The following is a 14,754-nucleotide window of genomic DNA, read 5'->3' as shown; positions in this document are numbered from 1 at the left end:
TCTAGTCTGACCTCCTGTATAGCACAGGCCATAGAATTTCCCTGAAATAATTCCTGGAGCATATATAAAACATCCAATCTTGATTTAAAAATGATCAATGATAGAGAACCCACCATGACCCTTGGTAAATTGTACCAGTGGTTAATTACTCTCACCGTTAGAAATGTACATGTTATTTCCAGTCTGATTCTGTCTTGCTGTAACTTCCGGTCACTGGATCGTACTATACTTTTCTTTGCTATTAAATATTTGTTCCCCAGGTAGATACTAATAGACTGTAATAAAGTCAGCCCTTAACCTTCTGTTTGTTAAACTAAACAGATTGAGTTCCTTGAGTTTATCACTGTAAGGCAGGTTTTCTAATCCATTAATCATTCTTTTGGCTCTTCTCTAAACTATCTCCAATTTACCAACACCCTTCTTTAATTGTGGACACCAGAACTGGACACAGGATTCCAGTAGTGATTGCACCTGTGCCAAACACAGAGGTAAAATAACCTCTCTATTCGTATTTGAGATTCCCGTTTACACGTTGCAGGATTGCCTTCGCTGTTTTGGTCACAGAATCATGCTGGGAGCTCATGTTTAGATGATTATTCACCACAATCCCCAAATCTTTTTCAGAGTCACTGCTTTTCAGTATAGAGTGCACACACTGTAAGTATGGCCTATACTCTTTGTTCCCAGATGTGTATATTTACATTTACCGCATTAAAATGTATATTGTTTGCTTGCGCCCAGTTTACCAAGCGATCTAGATCGCTCTCAATCAGTGACCTGGTCTTTTCATTGTTTACTACTCTCCCAATTTTTATGTCATCTCCATACTCTGAGTGATGATTTTATGTTTTCTTCCATGTCACTGGAAAAGATGTTAAATAGCATAGGATTGCTGGACCACTCCCTCACCCCCCAGAAACAACTTCACTGCCATCTGTCTTCTCTTGTATTTCTGCCTTGGGGGGAGCAGCATTAAGTTTGGGGAACGCCCCTCTGTGAGGAGAAGAAGGTGGCGCGCGGGAGAGAGGGTGTCATAACATATTCCCAGATTTGGACCTTAGCGTCCAAAATATGGGGGTTAGCATGAAAACCTCCAAGCTTAGTTACCAGCTTGGACCTGGTAAAGCTGCCACCACCCAAAAAATTAGTGTTTTGGGGCACTCTGGTCCCCCCAAAAACCTTCCCTGGGGACCCCAAGACCCAAATCCCTTGAGTCTCACAACAAAGGGAAATAAACCTTTTCCCTTCCCCCCTCCAGGTGTTCCTGGAGAGATACACAGAAGCAAGCTCCGTGAATCTAAACAGAGGGACTCCACCCTCCCTATTTCCAGTCCTGGAAATAGGTACTGAGAGAGAGGGCCAAGCTCCCCCCCACCCCCCTCCTTCACCCAGAAGGAATGCAAAGTCAGGCTAGTAAATCTAACACACACAGATTTCCCCCTGACTTCTTCCTCCTACCAATTCCCTGGTGAGCTACAGCCTCAATTCCCTGGAGTTCCCCACTAAAGAAAAACTCCAACAGGTCTTAAAAAGAAAGCTTTATATAAAAAGAAAGAAAAAATACATAAAAATGGTCTCTCTGTATTAAGGTGACAAATACAGGGTCAATTGCTTAAAAGAAATATGAATAAACAGCCTTATCCACAAAGAATACAATTTAACACTTTCCAGCAACTACACACATGTAAATACAAAAAAAGAAACCTATGGTCTTCCAATCTTTGTACTTACAACTTGGAAATGGAAGATTAGAAAAGCAGGAGGCAGAAAAATCCTCTCATAGCCGAGAGAGTACAGGCAGAAAACAAGAACAAAGGACTCACACACAAACTTCCCTCCACCCAGATTTGAAAAAGTCTTGTTTCCTGATTGGTCCTCTGGTCAGGTGTTTCAGGTTACTTTTTTCCAGGTGAAAGAGACATTAACCCTTAGCTATCTGTTTATGACAGAGGGATTGCACTGAATCAATACATCTCCAACCACTATGTATCTATGTCCCCCCTGTGGCCAGTCCTGCCTACTTTTGGGTGTGTTCTGGCCTCTCAGGTGGCAGCAGAGAAGTTGTGATATAAAGCAACCACCTCATCCCACACAGTGAACTTCCTGCTGCCTGTGATGATACCAACATTAGCTGCTGTGACCCAGGGCTGCACCTAGTCCAGAATTTAATGAAACAGAGGCTTAGCCCTTGGCTTTTGTATTAAGTAGTGCCCATTTGGATGACTGGTAGATTCAGAGAATAGGTAACAGGCTACATAGAACCTGTGGCCTCTAGGCTGTGGTCACAAATCTAGACCAGATTCACTTCTGATAGCTATCTGGTGACCTATGTGAAATGAGTTTCAGGTCCAGCTTTAGGACCCACGGGGCCCGACTGGAATACTTGGTGGCGATCCGAGACTTCGGCAGCACTTCAGCAGCGGGGGGTCTGCTCCAGGTTTTCTGTGGCACTGAAGGACCCCCTGTCACCGAAATACTGCTGAAGACCCCTGGAGCGGGCCTCCCTTGGGCGTGGGGCCCTCTTCGGTGCAGGGCCCAATTCTGGGGAATCAGGTGAATCAGCTTAAAGCTGGCCCTGATGAGTTTGATGGGTGAGTGGAGTTCCCAGTGTACGGATGTCCACCAGCACAACTGGCATTAACTGGCAGCTTCTACAGACAGATAGCAGACTGGGCAGGAGGAGTCTATCCTCTCACTCTAAGAGGTGGTTCCTCCAGGTTAGGGTTGAGGTGCTTTGGGGTGGCAATGGGCTGCTCACTTCCCTCATTGTAGCAGTGATGGGCTTAGAAAGAGGCAAATCTTGTCTCCAAGGCCATCAATCTAGCAGTTTTCATTAAAAAGAAAATAGTTGCTATTGACCTATTTGCCATTGCTAATAGTTATGTATCCTATGTGCTTCCTTCAATATATTTTTTTCATTATAAGGGGTCTCTTCTCCTCTCAGTACACATGCATAACTTTCATTAATGTTAATAATAACTTAAAGTATGCCAGAGTGATTGTCCATCTATTTCAGTATCCTTCTCTGACACTGACCAATGTCATATGCTCCAAGCAAAGGCAAAACTCCACTCCACATTAGCCAAAATGCTCTTGGGGACATTAGGAAATTTTGTGCAGAATACACAGAGAAAAATATTTTTATTGACCTCAGGTGGCATTCAGCTTACGCTTGAAAGCATGAGGATTGGTAACTTTTGTAATTTTATCCTAGCTAGCATGACTGCACAAGCTATTCTTATTCATAGACATAGATTAGTTGTGTAAAAAGATTAGCTATTATTTTAGTAACATCCTACAACAGGATGTTCCACAAGTGACTTATACACTACACTTGCCGTTGTTGCCTTTAAGTACACTCCCTCATCTTGTATGATGATGAAGGATAAATCACCATGCTCAATTACTTTTCTTTATACCATTTGTTTTTACATACCAACCTTTAGCTAAACATTGGGCCAAATTTAGCTCTTATGTAAGTGGTCATAATTCCATTGAAGGTAATGGTGTTGCTTCCATTTATATGAGGACTAAACTGTTTCTTCTAACACTATCATATCTTCTTTTACTCTCATCCTTATTAAATTAAGCACAGTATTGTACCCTCCAAAGCAGGTGCCTGGCACCCACTAAAATCAAAGAGAGCTACATGAACACAACCCATAGCAAAATTTGGGCTTGTATAGGACTAGACTTGTAAGAAATCCATAATCACTAGCTCTGTTTCAACTAATTGTCAATGTCTTTCTCCAAAGCCTGTAGAAGTTTACTTGCACATGTGGTCAGATTATGGGCCTGATCCAAACTCCACTGAAATTAACAGACTCCCATTGACATCAGTTGGCTTTGGATCAGGTCCTACAGCATGTTTTCTGTTTTTCTTCACCTCTGAGAGTGAAAGATTAATTTAGCATACATTCTTCTTACTTGAGAGAGTGGGTCTGTGTTTAAAGGTAAATGAAGGTTTTATCTGGACATAGGCCCAAATAAGGAATATGACATCTGGACTCCTTCAGGCTTTGGGGGAGTTCAGTTCTGTATCTTGGACCCATCTCCAGTTGTATTAGTCAACAACCATGACAGGGAATCAAATGAAATGTCATTCCTAAAAATGCAGAAGTTAAATTTGTAATCAAGGGCACAATTCTGCTCTCCTTAGTCAGGTAAATCTCCCAGTGAAGTCAAGAGCAGAATGCAGAATTGGGTCCCAAGAAGCTGGATTTCCTACTGTACCTAAATCTAATATATTTTGATCTAATATGGATGTTTAGTATTAGTAGAAGGGAGCTGGATGTAAAGGACGCCAGCACTATTATTCAACATTATTAATGATGATGTCCGCTGGTAAGTCTCAAAAACTAGAAAACTAATAAATTTTACATATTGAAAAAAAATCACAGATAGATCAAACAAATAAATAAATTCTTTAAAGTATTTAATATGTGTTAAGAGGACAGAATGATAAATTCAATATTGAAAACCAATATCAAGTTTACAATTATATGCCATTTATCATCACTGATTGCACAGACAGCATCTTATTGCAGGGAACAAAGTGATTCATAAACTGAGACACTGTACAGTTCTATTAAAAAAAAAAAAAGCATGTGTGTGTAAAAAATTCATGCTACATCTTGGAAGCCCTGCTTTCTCTTCTACCGTTATTGTCAACAATCATTTGCATTTTCAGAAATAAATTATGTATGTTTAATTTCTTGATCTTTAACATTAAATGGGCAATACTTTTGTATGAGGTGAAGCTGATACTTTTACAAACAATAATATGAGCCAATATTTTGTTGTTCTCTACAGGACTGCTTCTCCCCCTTTGGAAAAGAAATGGCTTATAGAAAATGTAAAAGTAGATAGGAAGTCTGAATTACACAGATGTAAGTATTTTGGTGGCTTCTATTTGCCTGCTTCCAAGTGTGGATTGATTATGAAGAGAGTGTATGAATGGCACCTTCTTACTCAACAGACCTAAGTCCTGGGTAAAATCCTTGAAATCAATGGCAAAACTCCCATTGACTTCAGTGTGGTCAGTTACCCTATGTGTATTGCAAGTCAGACATTCTTGCTTTTGTGAAAGAGCTATATTAATTTTAACTCTTGTCATCCCAGAAGAACTCTGGGAGAAGGAACTGGATTCTCTTCTGGCTTGCACTTCATCAGCAACATTGTAAAGTAGATTGCAGTTGCAGAATCATCATTGTAATTCCATTGTCCTCAGAACATGCCGTCAGTTAAACTTATGGTAGGGCTGCATAGGTGTAACTAAAGGCATAATTTCAGGACAAGGGGGTTGCACAGGTGTAACTGAGCAGAATCTGCCCTTCAGAATCTTGATAGGTTGTTCCTGGCTCATTAGTCAGTACTAGTTAACTTGACTTTCAGATCCCAGGCTGAGTTTGTAGGGACATAATGCAAGTCTGAACACGTCAAGCCCTCATCCCCATCTTTTCACTTGTAAACTGAGCCCATTTAATATGGAATAATTGATTGCATTTTAATGTGGAGCCCCACAATGCTTGTTTCTTTTGACACTAAGTCCCTTTGTAGAGTAGAATTCTACTTTAAGTAGAGGTTGATATAAGGGTCTGAGTAAAACACTAGCCATCCACAAAATGAGCAGTTTTTTTTTAAATCAAATCTACAGCCAGATACACTCAAATCTACTAAAATGTTTTTTCCTCCAGCCCTTTTTTCTCAGAAAGGGCAGAATCTTATGTTCAGAGAGTAACAGAATAGTCCATCAGTGGCAGCTTTACTGGTAAGTGGAATTTTTTTATTTGAATGGGATTTTGCCAATGCAAGAACTGCAGGATCAGGCCTTTTATCTTGATCATGGAAAAAAACCTACATTTAGGAACAGTGTAATTTTTTGATCTTTGGTACCAAGAATGCCAAGGACTGTCACAATTTCAGATGGTATCCCAGACTTTTAATTGGGAATTCTGAATTAGTTGAAAGACGTACAAATAATGTAGCTATTGTTGGCTACACAATTTAGGAGGCTTAAGACAGCTGTTTGCTGTAGCAAGGGTCTGGACTAAATTATGTCCAATAAATGGGTTCTAACTTCACATGTTTCAGACAGTGTTTGTGGAATAACCTGTATGTACTTGTTAACGTTGAAGATCTGGAAAGCAGGAGATTTTTCCACAGCTGGACAGTTGTGAAACCTAGTGGTAAGACATAAACTGTGTCATAAGTACAGAACAAGTGGAGTTTTTAATATTCTTATACAAATAGTAAAATAATTAACCTGACTATTCAATAAATTTATTTCAAGATTTAATCAATATTCAGTGTTAAATATTGAAAATAATTGAATAAACATGGTTGATAATTTATTATTGATGTTGTTAGTTAATAGGAAGTTGGTAAAAATAATTAAAAATTAGGCTGGAGGGAGAAGTCACTTTATAGACACACAATTCTTCAGCTCCTGATCATGTTGCCTTAACTACTGGTGATGTGGGACTGTGGAGAATAGCTTTCTGGATTTAGTGATTAAGGAGCTGGATTTGGAGAAAGGTGGATACGAAGCCAACGGTCACATAATCTTTCCTCCTTGTCTTGGCTCAGATGGCTGATGGGGGAGCTAGGGAAGTCATGGAGCTGGGTTCAGAAAGAAAAACAAAAAAAATTTGTGGGGCAAGTGCTGTGGCTGGAATCAAGAAGTTTACTAGGAAGCTGGGAGATGACAGCTGAAATGGAGAGTTTCTCACTGAAAATCCAGGCTGAAAGGGCCTCAGTGAACTATGTCCTTTCTGGGGATTTGCTATCACCTGGAAATGTGCAATTGGCATGTTACCAACAAATTCACAAGGATGCTGGGAGCCCCTAATACATACATAAAACATTTGGTGGACTGGAATTCCATGAGGCTATGAGAACAAAATAGGCCCCTGAGCATTGTAGCTGTGTTACAGAGACGGGGCTGCTCTTGTGTTCCTTACATATGAACATAATAGGAGATTAAGGAACGCAGGATCAGGCCCAAGGTTGTTACAGCAATTAGAAAATGATAAATATTAACGCTTGGTGCACAGTGTTTTTCCATCTTCAAATATTTTTACAAGCATGAAATCACTTAGTTCAACAGCTAAGTAAATTAGTTGTGGATTGTGCATATATTTGAAATCACAGATCATAAACATTTTCTTTAAAGGAATTTTTTTATATTACATTACCTTTGTCACTATTTTAATACATCGTTCTGAGGAGAAATTACAAGCAAGGCAAGAGAACCCTCCGCTATTTGGGTATCCAATAGCCCTGAAGAGTCCAAAAGCACCCCAATGCTGCAGACCAACGTAAGAATCAGAAGGCTGCTGTTCTGGATTAATAGGGGATTCTAGGGAAGAGGCAAATTTTTCATAGTGCTTCCTCCTTCTTACCAGCATCCCCAGGCTTGCCTGGTTGCAGCGTTAGGCAGCTGCTGTCCATCCAGGGCTGATTTGAGCAAGGCAGCGAGAAAGCTGCGTTTGTTTGCGTGGGAATGAAGGTGCAGGCGCCACATAGGAAATGCATGCATATGCACCAGCAAATCCAGGCACACGGAAGTAGGGCCAGAAGTTTGCATGATCCCCGGTAAGCAAACCGCAGAACCCTGGGTCTTTCAGCAGCAGGGAGTAATATTGTTTTCTCTCTCCTACGTGCTGCGGGGCTGCCAAGTGTCCTTTGCAGTTAGGGAGTTTGCAACCTCATGCAGACACATCTGCAAAGAGTTTGGGTCTAGGGTTGTGCTCTGTGGGGGGTGCAGGCTTGAGCCTCTGTCCTTTTGAGACTAGTCGTGTAATTTTCATATAAAAGAAAAATTACCCTATACAATGCAACCCTCTCCCCTCCCATGCAAAACCAACCCCCGGACACGCCCCCCAACCACGCCCAGCCCCCCAGGGAACTGGAAAGTTTCTCCGCTTTGGCAAGGTCTGCAAATGCACGAATCCAAGGAGCCGAGGCTCAGCCCGCGCGTCTGCAGCAGCCGCACCTGCCTTTGCGCACCCAGCCTGCTGTGGGCTTAGTTGCATCCCGGAGCGACGGTCCAGAGACGTGGCTGTGACCGGAGTTGCGCCGCGGGCTGAAGGGCTCCAATTCCGCCCCCTTCCCCTCCCCCGGGTCCTGCTGGGAGGCGGGTTTAAGGGGCGTCGCGTGGCCGCTGCAACTTTCCCAACAGAGCCAAAGGGGCGCCCGGAGCCCCCAGTAGCAGCAGCATCCGCTGGAGCGGATCCGAGCGAGCGGCCCCGGCTCCCCTGACTGCAGCCCGGGCTGCCGCTTTGCCTAGTGCACCGAGCCCCGCCGCCGCGGGAGGGAAGGCTCCGAGGTAGGTGGGGGCGGGGACGCCCCGATGTCCACCCCCCAGGGCGCGGGCGCATCCGGGCAGGGGGCTCCCCTCGCCGCGCTGGCCTGGTTGGGGGCCCCGCTGCACGTAGCGCCCTCTCTGCTGGATGGGGGGGGTCCCCCTTCTCCGCCTCTCGTTCCCCAGCGCTGTCCGGGGTTCCCCCAGCCGCGGGGCTCGCCCCGCTCTCCCAGCGCGCTTTAACGGCACTAACTTTCTTCCGGCTGCAGGAGGCAGGTCCGGCTGGAGCCCGGGCTGCCCTGCTCGGCTTGTGCCCCAGCAGCGCATCCGTGTAACCAGGCGCCGGGTGGCCGCGGTCCCCGGGGGGCGCTGGGAGGGGGACCCCCTCTGTCGGCTGGGGGATGATGCAGGGGAGCGATTCGCCCGATCGCTGCAGCTCAGTGCGGCCAAACGCGCCCTGCCTCCGGCTGGAGACTCCTCCAGGCTGCTGCCGGGTCAGGTGGCTCCCAGCCGGCAGGGAGGAAGCTGGGGAGTGTCGGAGCATCAGCAGCCTGGATACCCCGGGCAAGGAAATCGGCCGCCTCGCGGAGATGCTCCAAGTTCTGTGTCATTAACGTTCTGCTGCAGACATTGGGCGCCTCAAAGTACCGCATCGTATTTAAACAAATCCAGTGATCCTTAAATAACATTAAGGATCTGACTGAAACCTACACTGGCCGGAGGAAGCTCAGAGTTAACTGGAGAGCCAGAGAGGGCTGAAATTCAGATCTTAATGCCCCTCCTGCTGGTTATTACATAGAAGGTTCCAAAACCCATATAGGTTCCAAATTCAGTCAGACTGGGGAGACCCTTGTAATATTCTGCCGTGTGTATTAGTGGTATAAACCCCACTCTTAACTTTCTTATCTCCTAGTTTGTCTTAGATCTTCTGATGTCACTTTAACAGAGCCAAAGACAGTCTGTGGCTTTTGCTGGTGATAGTGTTAGATAAAAGTGAAATGAACTGACTACTCATCTCATTGGAAGTATGTTGGAGACCCCACTGTGGGATATTAGTTTGTGTGGTCACTAACAATCTAAGGCTCTGCTCCAGCAAATTCTTACGCACATGAGTAACTACATGCATGGGAGCGTGTCCCAGTGACTTCATTGGGCTTTTTATCAGGCCAGTGAGTGATTCTGTACCCATGTGCGTAAAGTTATTCATGTGTTTGCAGGATCCCACTTGGTGGAAGTACATGAGTTTCTGCTTGGCAATAACTAAGTTACAGGGAATCCTTGAATCGCAAATGTTTGTTGAACTTGGTTTTCATAACACCTTCTGTTACGCAAAGACAGCTGTGAAGCATCTCGCTAAGTCTGCTTAGTAAAGATTCATAGGGATATTTTGTTGAAAACGTTTATGGCCATATACAGATCAGTCATTTTTCAAAACAAAAATTTCTGCTTCCCTCTTCGCACCCTATCAAAAAGAAATCACTGCTTTATAAACTTCCATAATTCAGTTGACAAGTGGGTGGCTGAGGCAGTTTACTGTACTATAGTGAGGTATTTTATGTGGCAGTTGTGGCTTTAATTAAAGCACTCAGCAATTTGGATGAGTGCTTATCATTATAATTAAAAATAAATTAATGAAGTTTGTGTTTTTAGTCAGAACTACAAAACTGAAGGCACAATCTTTTTCCCTTTTGTGCATGTGGGTGTGGGAATTTTTTTCACATAAAAATGGCCAAATGAATAATTCAGACTTTGCTTGAACAATCCATCACGCTTTAGATGTTAAATACCAGAATTCATTTTAAAGAAAATATACATAGTAAAATTATCAATCCTCAAAAATAGGGGATTATAATAGAAATGTAAATGCACTTTTAAATGCAATTTGTACAAACTACCTCTCTGTGCTAAGATCACAGTTCTTTCAAGCCTTTTATCTATGTCAGTAAAATCATTTCTAATTCCATGCTACTACAAAGCATGTGCCTGGTTATTGTTTTCAAAATCATGTGGTATGAGCTACCCCATGATTTTGTATCATATAATATTTATGATACTGCTTTGATGGTTCAGTTTAGAAAGAGAAATGCTGCATACTATTGCATACTAAGTGCTCCTATATAATTACTGTTTTTTGCAGTACTGTTGCAAAGTCCCTGGGGGCAGGAATGTAAATGGAGTGTTTGTATAGTTCAGTTATTTTATATAAAAGCTATAAGCTCTTATCTACTTGGTGTACCAGAACTGCAGAAGTTGGGGAGCCCAGCAGAAAGCCTGTAGAGGGAGCACAGTCTCATAGACTCATAGACTCATAGGTCAGAAGGGACCAATCTGATCATCTAGTCTGACCTCCTGCACAAGGCAGGCCACAGAACCCCACCCATCCAATTTTATACAACCCCTATCCCAGGACCGAGTTATTGAAATCCTCAAAAATGGTTTGAAGACCTCAAGCTGCAGAGACACCACCAGCAAGCGACCCGTGCCATTACCATTCACACCTTTCTTTAAGGGTTGGAGCATGTACTCCAAACTGCTGTTGGCCTCTTAGGGCTGTCAGGTGCACAGTAAAGGTGTGCTGGCCTCCCCCCAGACTGCCCAGCCAGACCCCTTCAAGTGTAGAGTATCTCTGGATGTACCTCTGCACTTTGTGCTCTGGTTGTACAAGCACCTTCATTCTTCCTGCCTCCTGCACGAGTGCTCTAGTGAGCAAAGTGGTGCGTGTTGTTGTCCCCTCACATTGCGCGCACATGCTGTGACAAAACTAGCTGTGAGCCAAAGCACCCTGAAGTCCTTGGGAGTCTTTCCACTTACCTCAGTGGGCTTTAGATCAGACCCTATGTGAGTATGTGTGTTGCCTATGTCTCAGATGCATATATGTATTGTCTGTATCTCAGGTGTAACTAAGAAATTATTTGGACCGAGTAGTGGGAAAAGCCTGAGACAACTGAAATAGTTATAAGTCATCATGAGTAAATGAGTTACCACGAAGGGCTGTCGGGTATTAATGAAAAGGATGGAAAAAACCTCAGCATTGTTGCTGAGGCTGACAGAACTGATGTCCGAGTCGGCTCTGCTCTGTACACTGGAATTTGCAAACTGACGTTGTAACTCACTGGGCAGATTCTATAAGCTAAGAAGAGAGAGATGAAAAAGTTGGTAGAAGAGTTAAAGGGCTACTCACAAAGTAGACAAACTCCAAACAGAATCTGCTGTAAAAATTGCAGGTCAGATCTTGCCCTGTGGTGCTCCCCTGTGACTCCTGGTGGCTGCAGTGTGACTTGTGCATGTGCCTCCAACTTCTTTTAAAAAATGTGATACTGACCTTGGAAATTAGAGAGTATAGGCCAGGTCTCTGGAGCATCACAGATTTACATTAGCTGAGGATCTGGCCCAGTATTTCCAAAGTGGTAGCTGCAGCATAAGGAGAATCCCAGTTTCTCAGCCAATTGTCCAAAACCAACTCCAGAATGCTGTGGGATTTGTGTGATTAAAAATAAGTGTGTGTAAATGATAGAATCGTGTAATCCAGGCAATTACTGTTCTCTGGCTACCTGGTCTATGCTTGCTAGGTCTCATACATTACTTCATTTCACCGCAGCCCCCTTCTGACAACAAAAATTACTACAACCCTGGGAGGGGAGACCAAAACCTGAGCCCCCCCTGCCTCAGGCAAGGGGGCCAAAACCCAAGCCCCACTGGGCCGGGGGCAGTGGCAAAGCCAAAGCCTGAGCCCCACCACCCCGGCAGTGGGTCTTGAGCATAGGCTTTGGCCCCAGGTGGTGGGGCTTAGGCTTCAGCCTGCTGGCCCCAGCAAGTCTAACAACAGCCCTGGCAACTGCATTAGGTCCCAACCCACAGTTTGAGAACCGCTGTGCTAGGGAGAGTATTGTAACTTACATGAATCCTTCTCTCTGTGAGAGAGAAATCCAAGAGAAATGTCAATGCTCCGCCTGCTTACAGCAATTCGGGGGCAGAGATGAGAGCCTGTGCTACCTGCACACTATTGCAAACAAGATCAAAGCTGGTAGGTCTAATAATCTTTAAATTATTTGCCATCAGAACTGGTACTGAGTGTTACAGCCTCAACAGAGAGGCTGGCAACTTGAATGGGCACGCAGGCTAAACTACATTCATTACTGGAGACATCCTCCTTCCAGAACAGGTTTTGAAGCACAGTGGTTAGAAGTATGGAGAACCCAGCTCTGCTGCTGCCTGTGCTGTGCCTTCTGTGACTTCATTCTCCAGCGCTGTCAACCCAACACCTTTTATGGGTGCTGAAAGTTGCTTTGAACATATTTTAAAATATTAAAAAGGTACCACAGAACTTCTTGTGTTAGGATATAACAGCTTAAATATGTGTCAAATGTGAGAGGTGTGATCCTTCTAAAGTCTCTGTTGACTTCACCATTAGGTCTGATTAGAGATGGGTCCAAGTTGCAAAGTACAAATCCAGATTTGAGTTTGCCCAAAATTCAGGGGTTTTTGGTTTGCACGTTTAGATCCAGACTTTTGCCAGATTAGTTTTATCACAAATCTTGTGATTCTTGATATTTTCATTAAAGCCTCAACTTCTGGAGTCTTGTGAATGCACTGGTATCTCAGCTTTCATGTACAATTTAAAAAAAAAAGAAATTTCTAGCCTTTGTAGTTGTGGAGAAAAGCTTGAAAATGTGACCCCTTAAAAGCTCCAAATTTAGAAGAAAGGACCCAGCTTTTATTATTTTTCAAAGCCTCATAATTTTTAATTTAAATTTAGGATTTTGAGGGGGGGCCTGGGTTTTAATGCTCCGGGTTGGTGATATTGGGATCCGAACAGCACCGTAGGGTGTGTGTACGCATAGAGCTAGAGATGTAAATTCCAGCTTGAGGAGACGTACCCTGTACTAGCTGTCATGGTGGGTTAGCACAAGCAGGCACAGACCCTGGAATAATGATGCTGGCATGAGCTGTTACAATAATAAAAGATTGAGAGTACCCATCAGAGCGAACCTCTCTTTGAATAGCAGAGGTGGGAGCCTTTGGTATAGATTCTTCCTTCTTCTCAGTGTAAATTAGGGTTGCCAGGCATCCAGTTTTTGACTGTTAAAAGTTCAGTTGGCAGCGCAGCAGGGCTAAGGCAGGCTCCCTGCCTGCCCTGGCTCTGCGTGGCTCCCGGAAGCAGCTGGCATGTCCCTGAGCCCCCTAGGTGCTGGGGCGGCCAGGGAAGCTCCATGCGCTGTCCTGGCCACAAGTGTTGGCTCCAATGCTCTCATTGGCTTGGGGAAAGAGCAGGGCACGGAAAGGGTGTTTGGATTTCTGCAAACAGAAAGTTGGCAACCCTAGGATAAATCAGGAGTATGTGGAATTGCTTATCTTGGTTTTACATCAGCATGAGCAGAGAATCAGACTCTATATTTTGTTTTTGAAATCTACCAAGCAAGGGCAGCATGGATGATTTGTAAGCAGTTGACTGGCATTTGGTACCTTTGTAATACCACTATGTTCATATTACCATCTGGATTTTTCAAAAAGGAGTTTGAGTCTAAAAAGAGAAAATAAAGTGAAGTCGCTTAGTAGCTCACAAGCATTTGGCTCAGGAGACTGGATTGGTCAGGAGATAGGGAGCGAGACATCTGACTTGGTTGGAAGGAGCAGCGCAGTTCTGAACAGACAGCAGCCCGTACCACAGAAACCAGTTAGTACACTGGGTTATGATCCGGAAACACTGAGGGCAAAATATTGCACTGATTTGCATGGGATGTTGAATTTGGCCCTTCGTAAGGAGACTGGGATCCTGCCCTTCGTTAGCAGTCTCAGCAGAGAGGTTGAGGATTGTATGGGATTAGGGACTGAGTTCTATTTCTGCAGAGTGAACTTTTGCATTCAGGCTGAGGCCAATGAGCAGGCAGTGTCGGGGAGTTGGTACTGCCACTCCGGACCAGTGGATGACTGTTACCACAGGCTGCAGTTTAGACTCCTCCGATCAGCCCTCACATTAATTGTTAAGAAAAGGGGAAAAAAACAAACAAAAAACTCGGCCATTTTGGTCGAGTCTGGTTTCAGGGCATGCGTGTAAAGCCCTGTGTTTTTCACAAATATGAAATAAAATGAAAAGGGTATAAAATGAAAAACTTCACGCTGCAGCAGTGGCTGTCCCACGAACTGGGCCTTGCTCCCTGCTCCAGGCTTGGTGCACCGGGTCACAGAGCTGCTTACTCAAATTTGGCCTGCCTGCCCCCCTCATCATGGAGGAGGGGAAGCTGGACCAAATCTGAACGGGGCTGTGACCGGAGTGGGGAGCCAGTCCCAGGCCTGTAGGGCAGGAGCTGTAGCTATGGGGTGGGCTTTCTCTGCAACCCAGACCCCCATCCCTGGCCAGGGTCAGGAGTCAACCGTCCAGAAAGTCTCCCATATCTCACAGATGCAGGATCCAACGCTTCCCCCAGGGACTCCCCCCTGAGTGCAGGATC

At 44.4% G+C, this 14,754-nt stretch overlaps 1 protein-coding gene across 10 annotated transcripts in view; it reads left to right on the top strand.

Annotated features, from left to right (window-relative positions):
- Window positions 1-7,943: 7,943 nt before the first annotated feature.
- MEGF11 (multiple EGF like domains 11) overlaps window positions 7,944-14,754 on the top strand; it is a 385,567-nt gene continuing 378,756 nt past the window's right edge. For all 10 annotated transcript variants that reach the window (XM_050967532.1, XM_050967528.1, XM_050967531.1 and 7 more), the window contains exon 1: window positions 7,944-8,329. The gene's annotated coding sequence lies outside the window, so the exon portion shown is untranslated. The remainder of the gene's footprint in view (window positions 8,330-14,754) is intronic.

The sequence above is a fragment of the Gopherus flavomarginatus genome, chromosome 9 (genome assembly GCF_025201925.1).
Source record: "Gopherus flavomarginatus isolate rGopFla2 chromosome 9, rGopFla2.mat.asm, whole genome shotgun sequence".
Lineage (NCBI taxonomy): Eukaryota > Metazoa > Chordata > Testudines > Testudinidae > Gopherus > Gopherus flavomarginatus.
The sequence above is the reverse complement of the archived record's forward strand: the minus strand, read 5'-3'. Positions and strand labels throughout refer to the sequence as shown.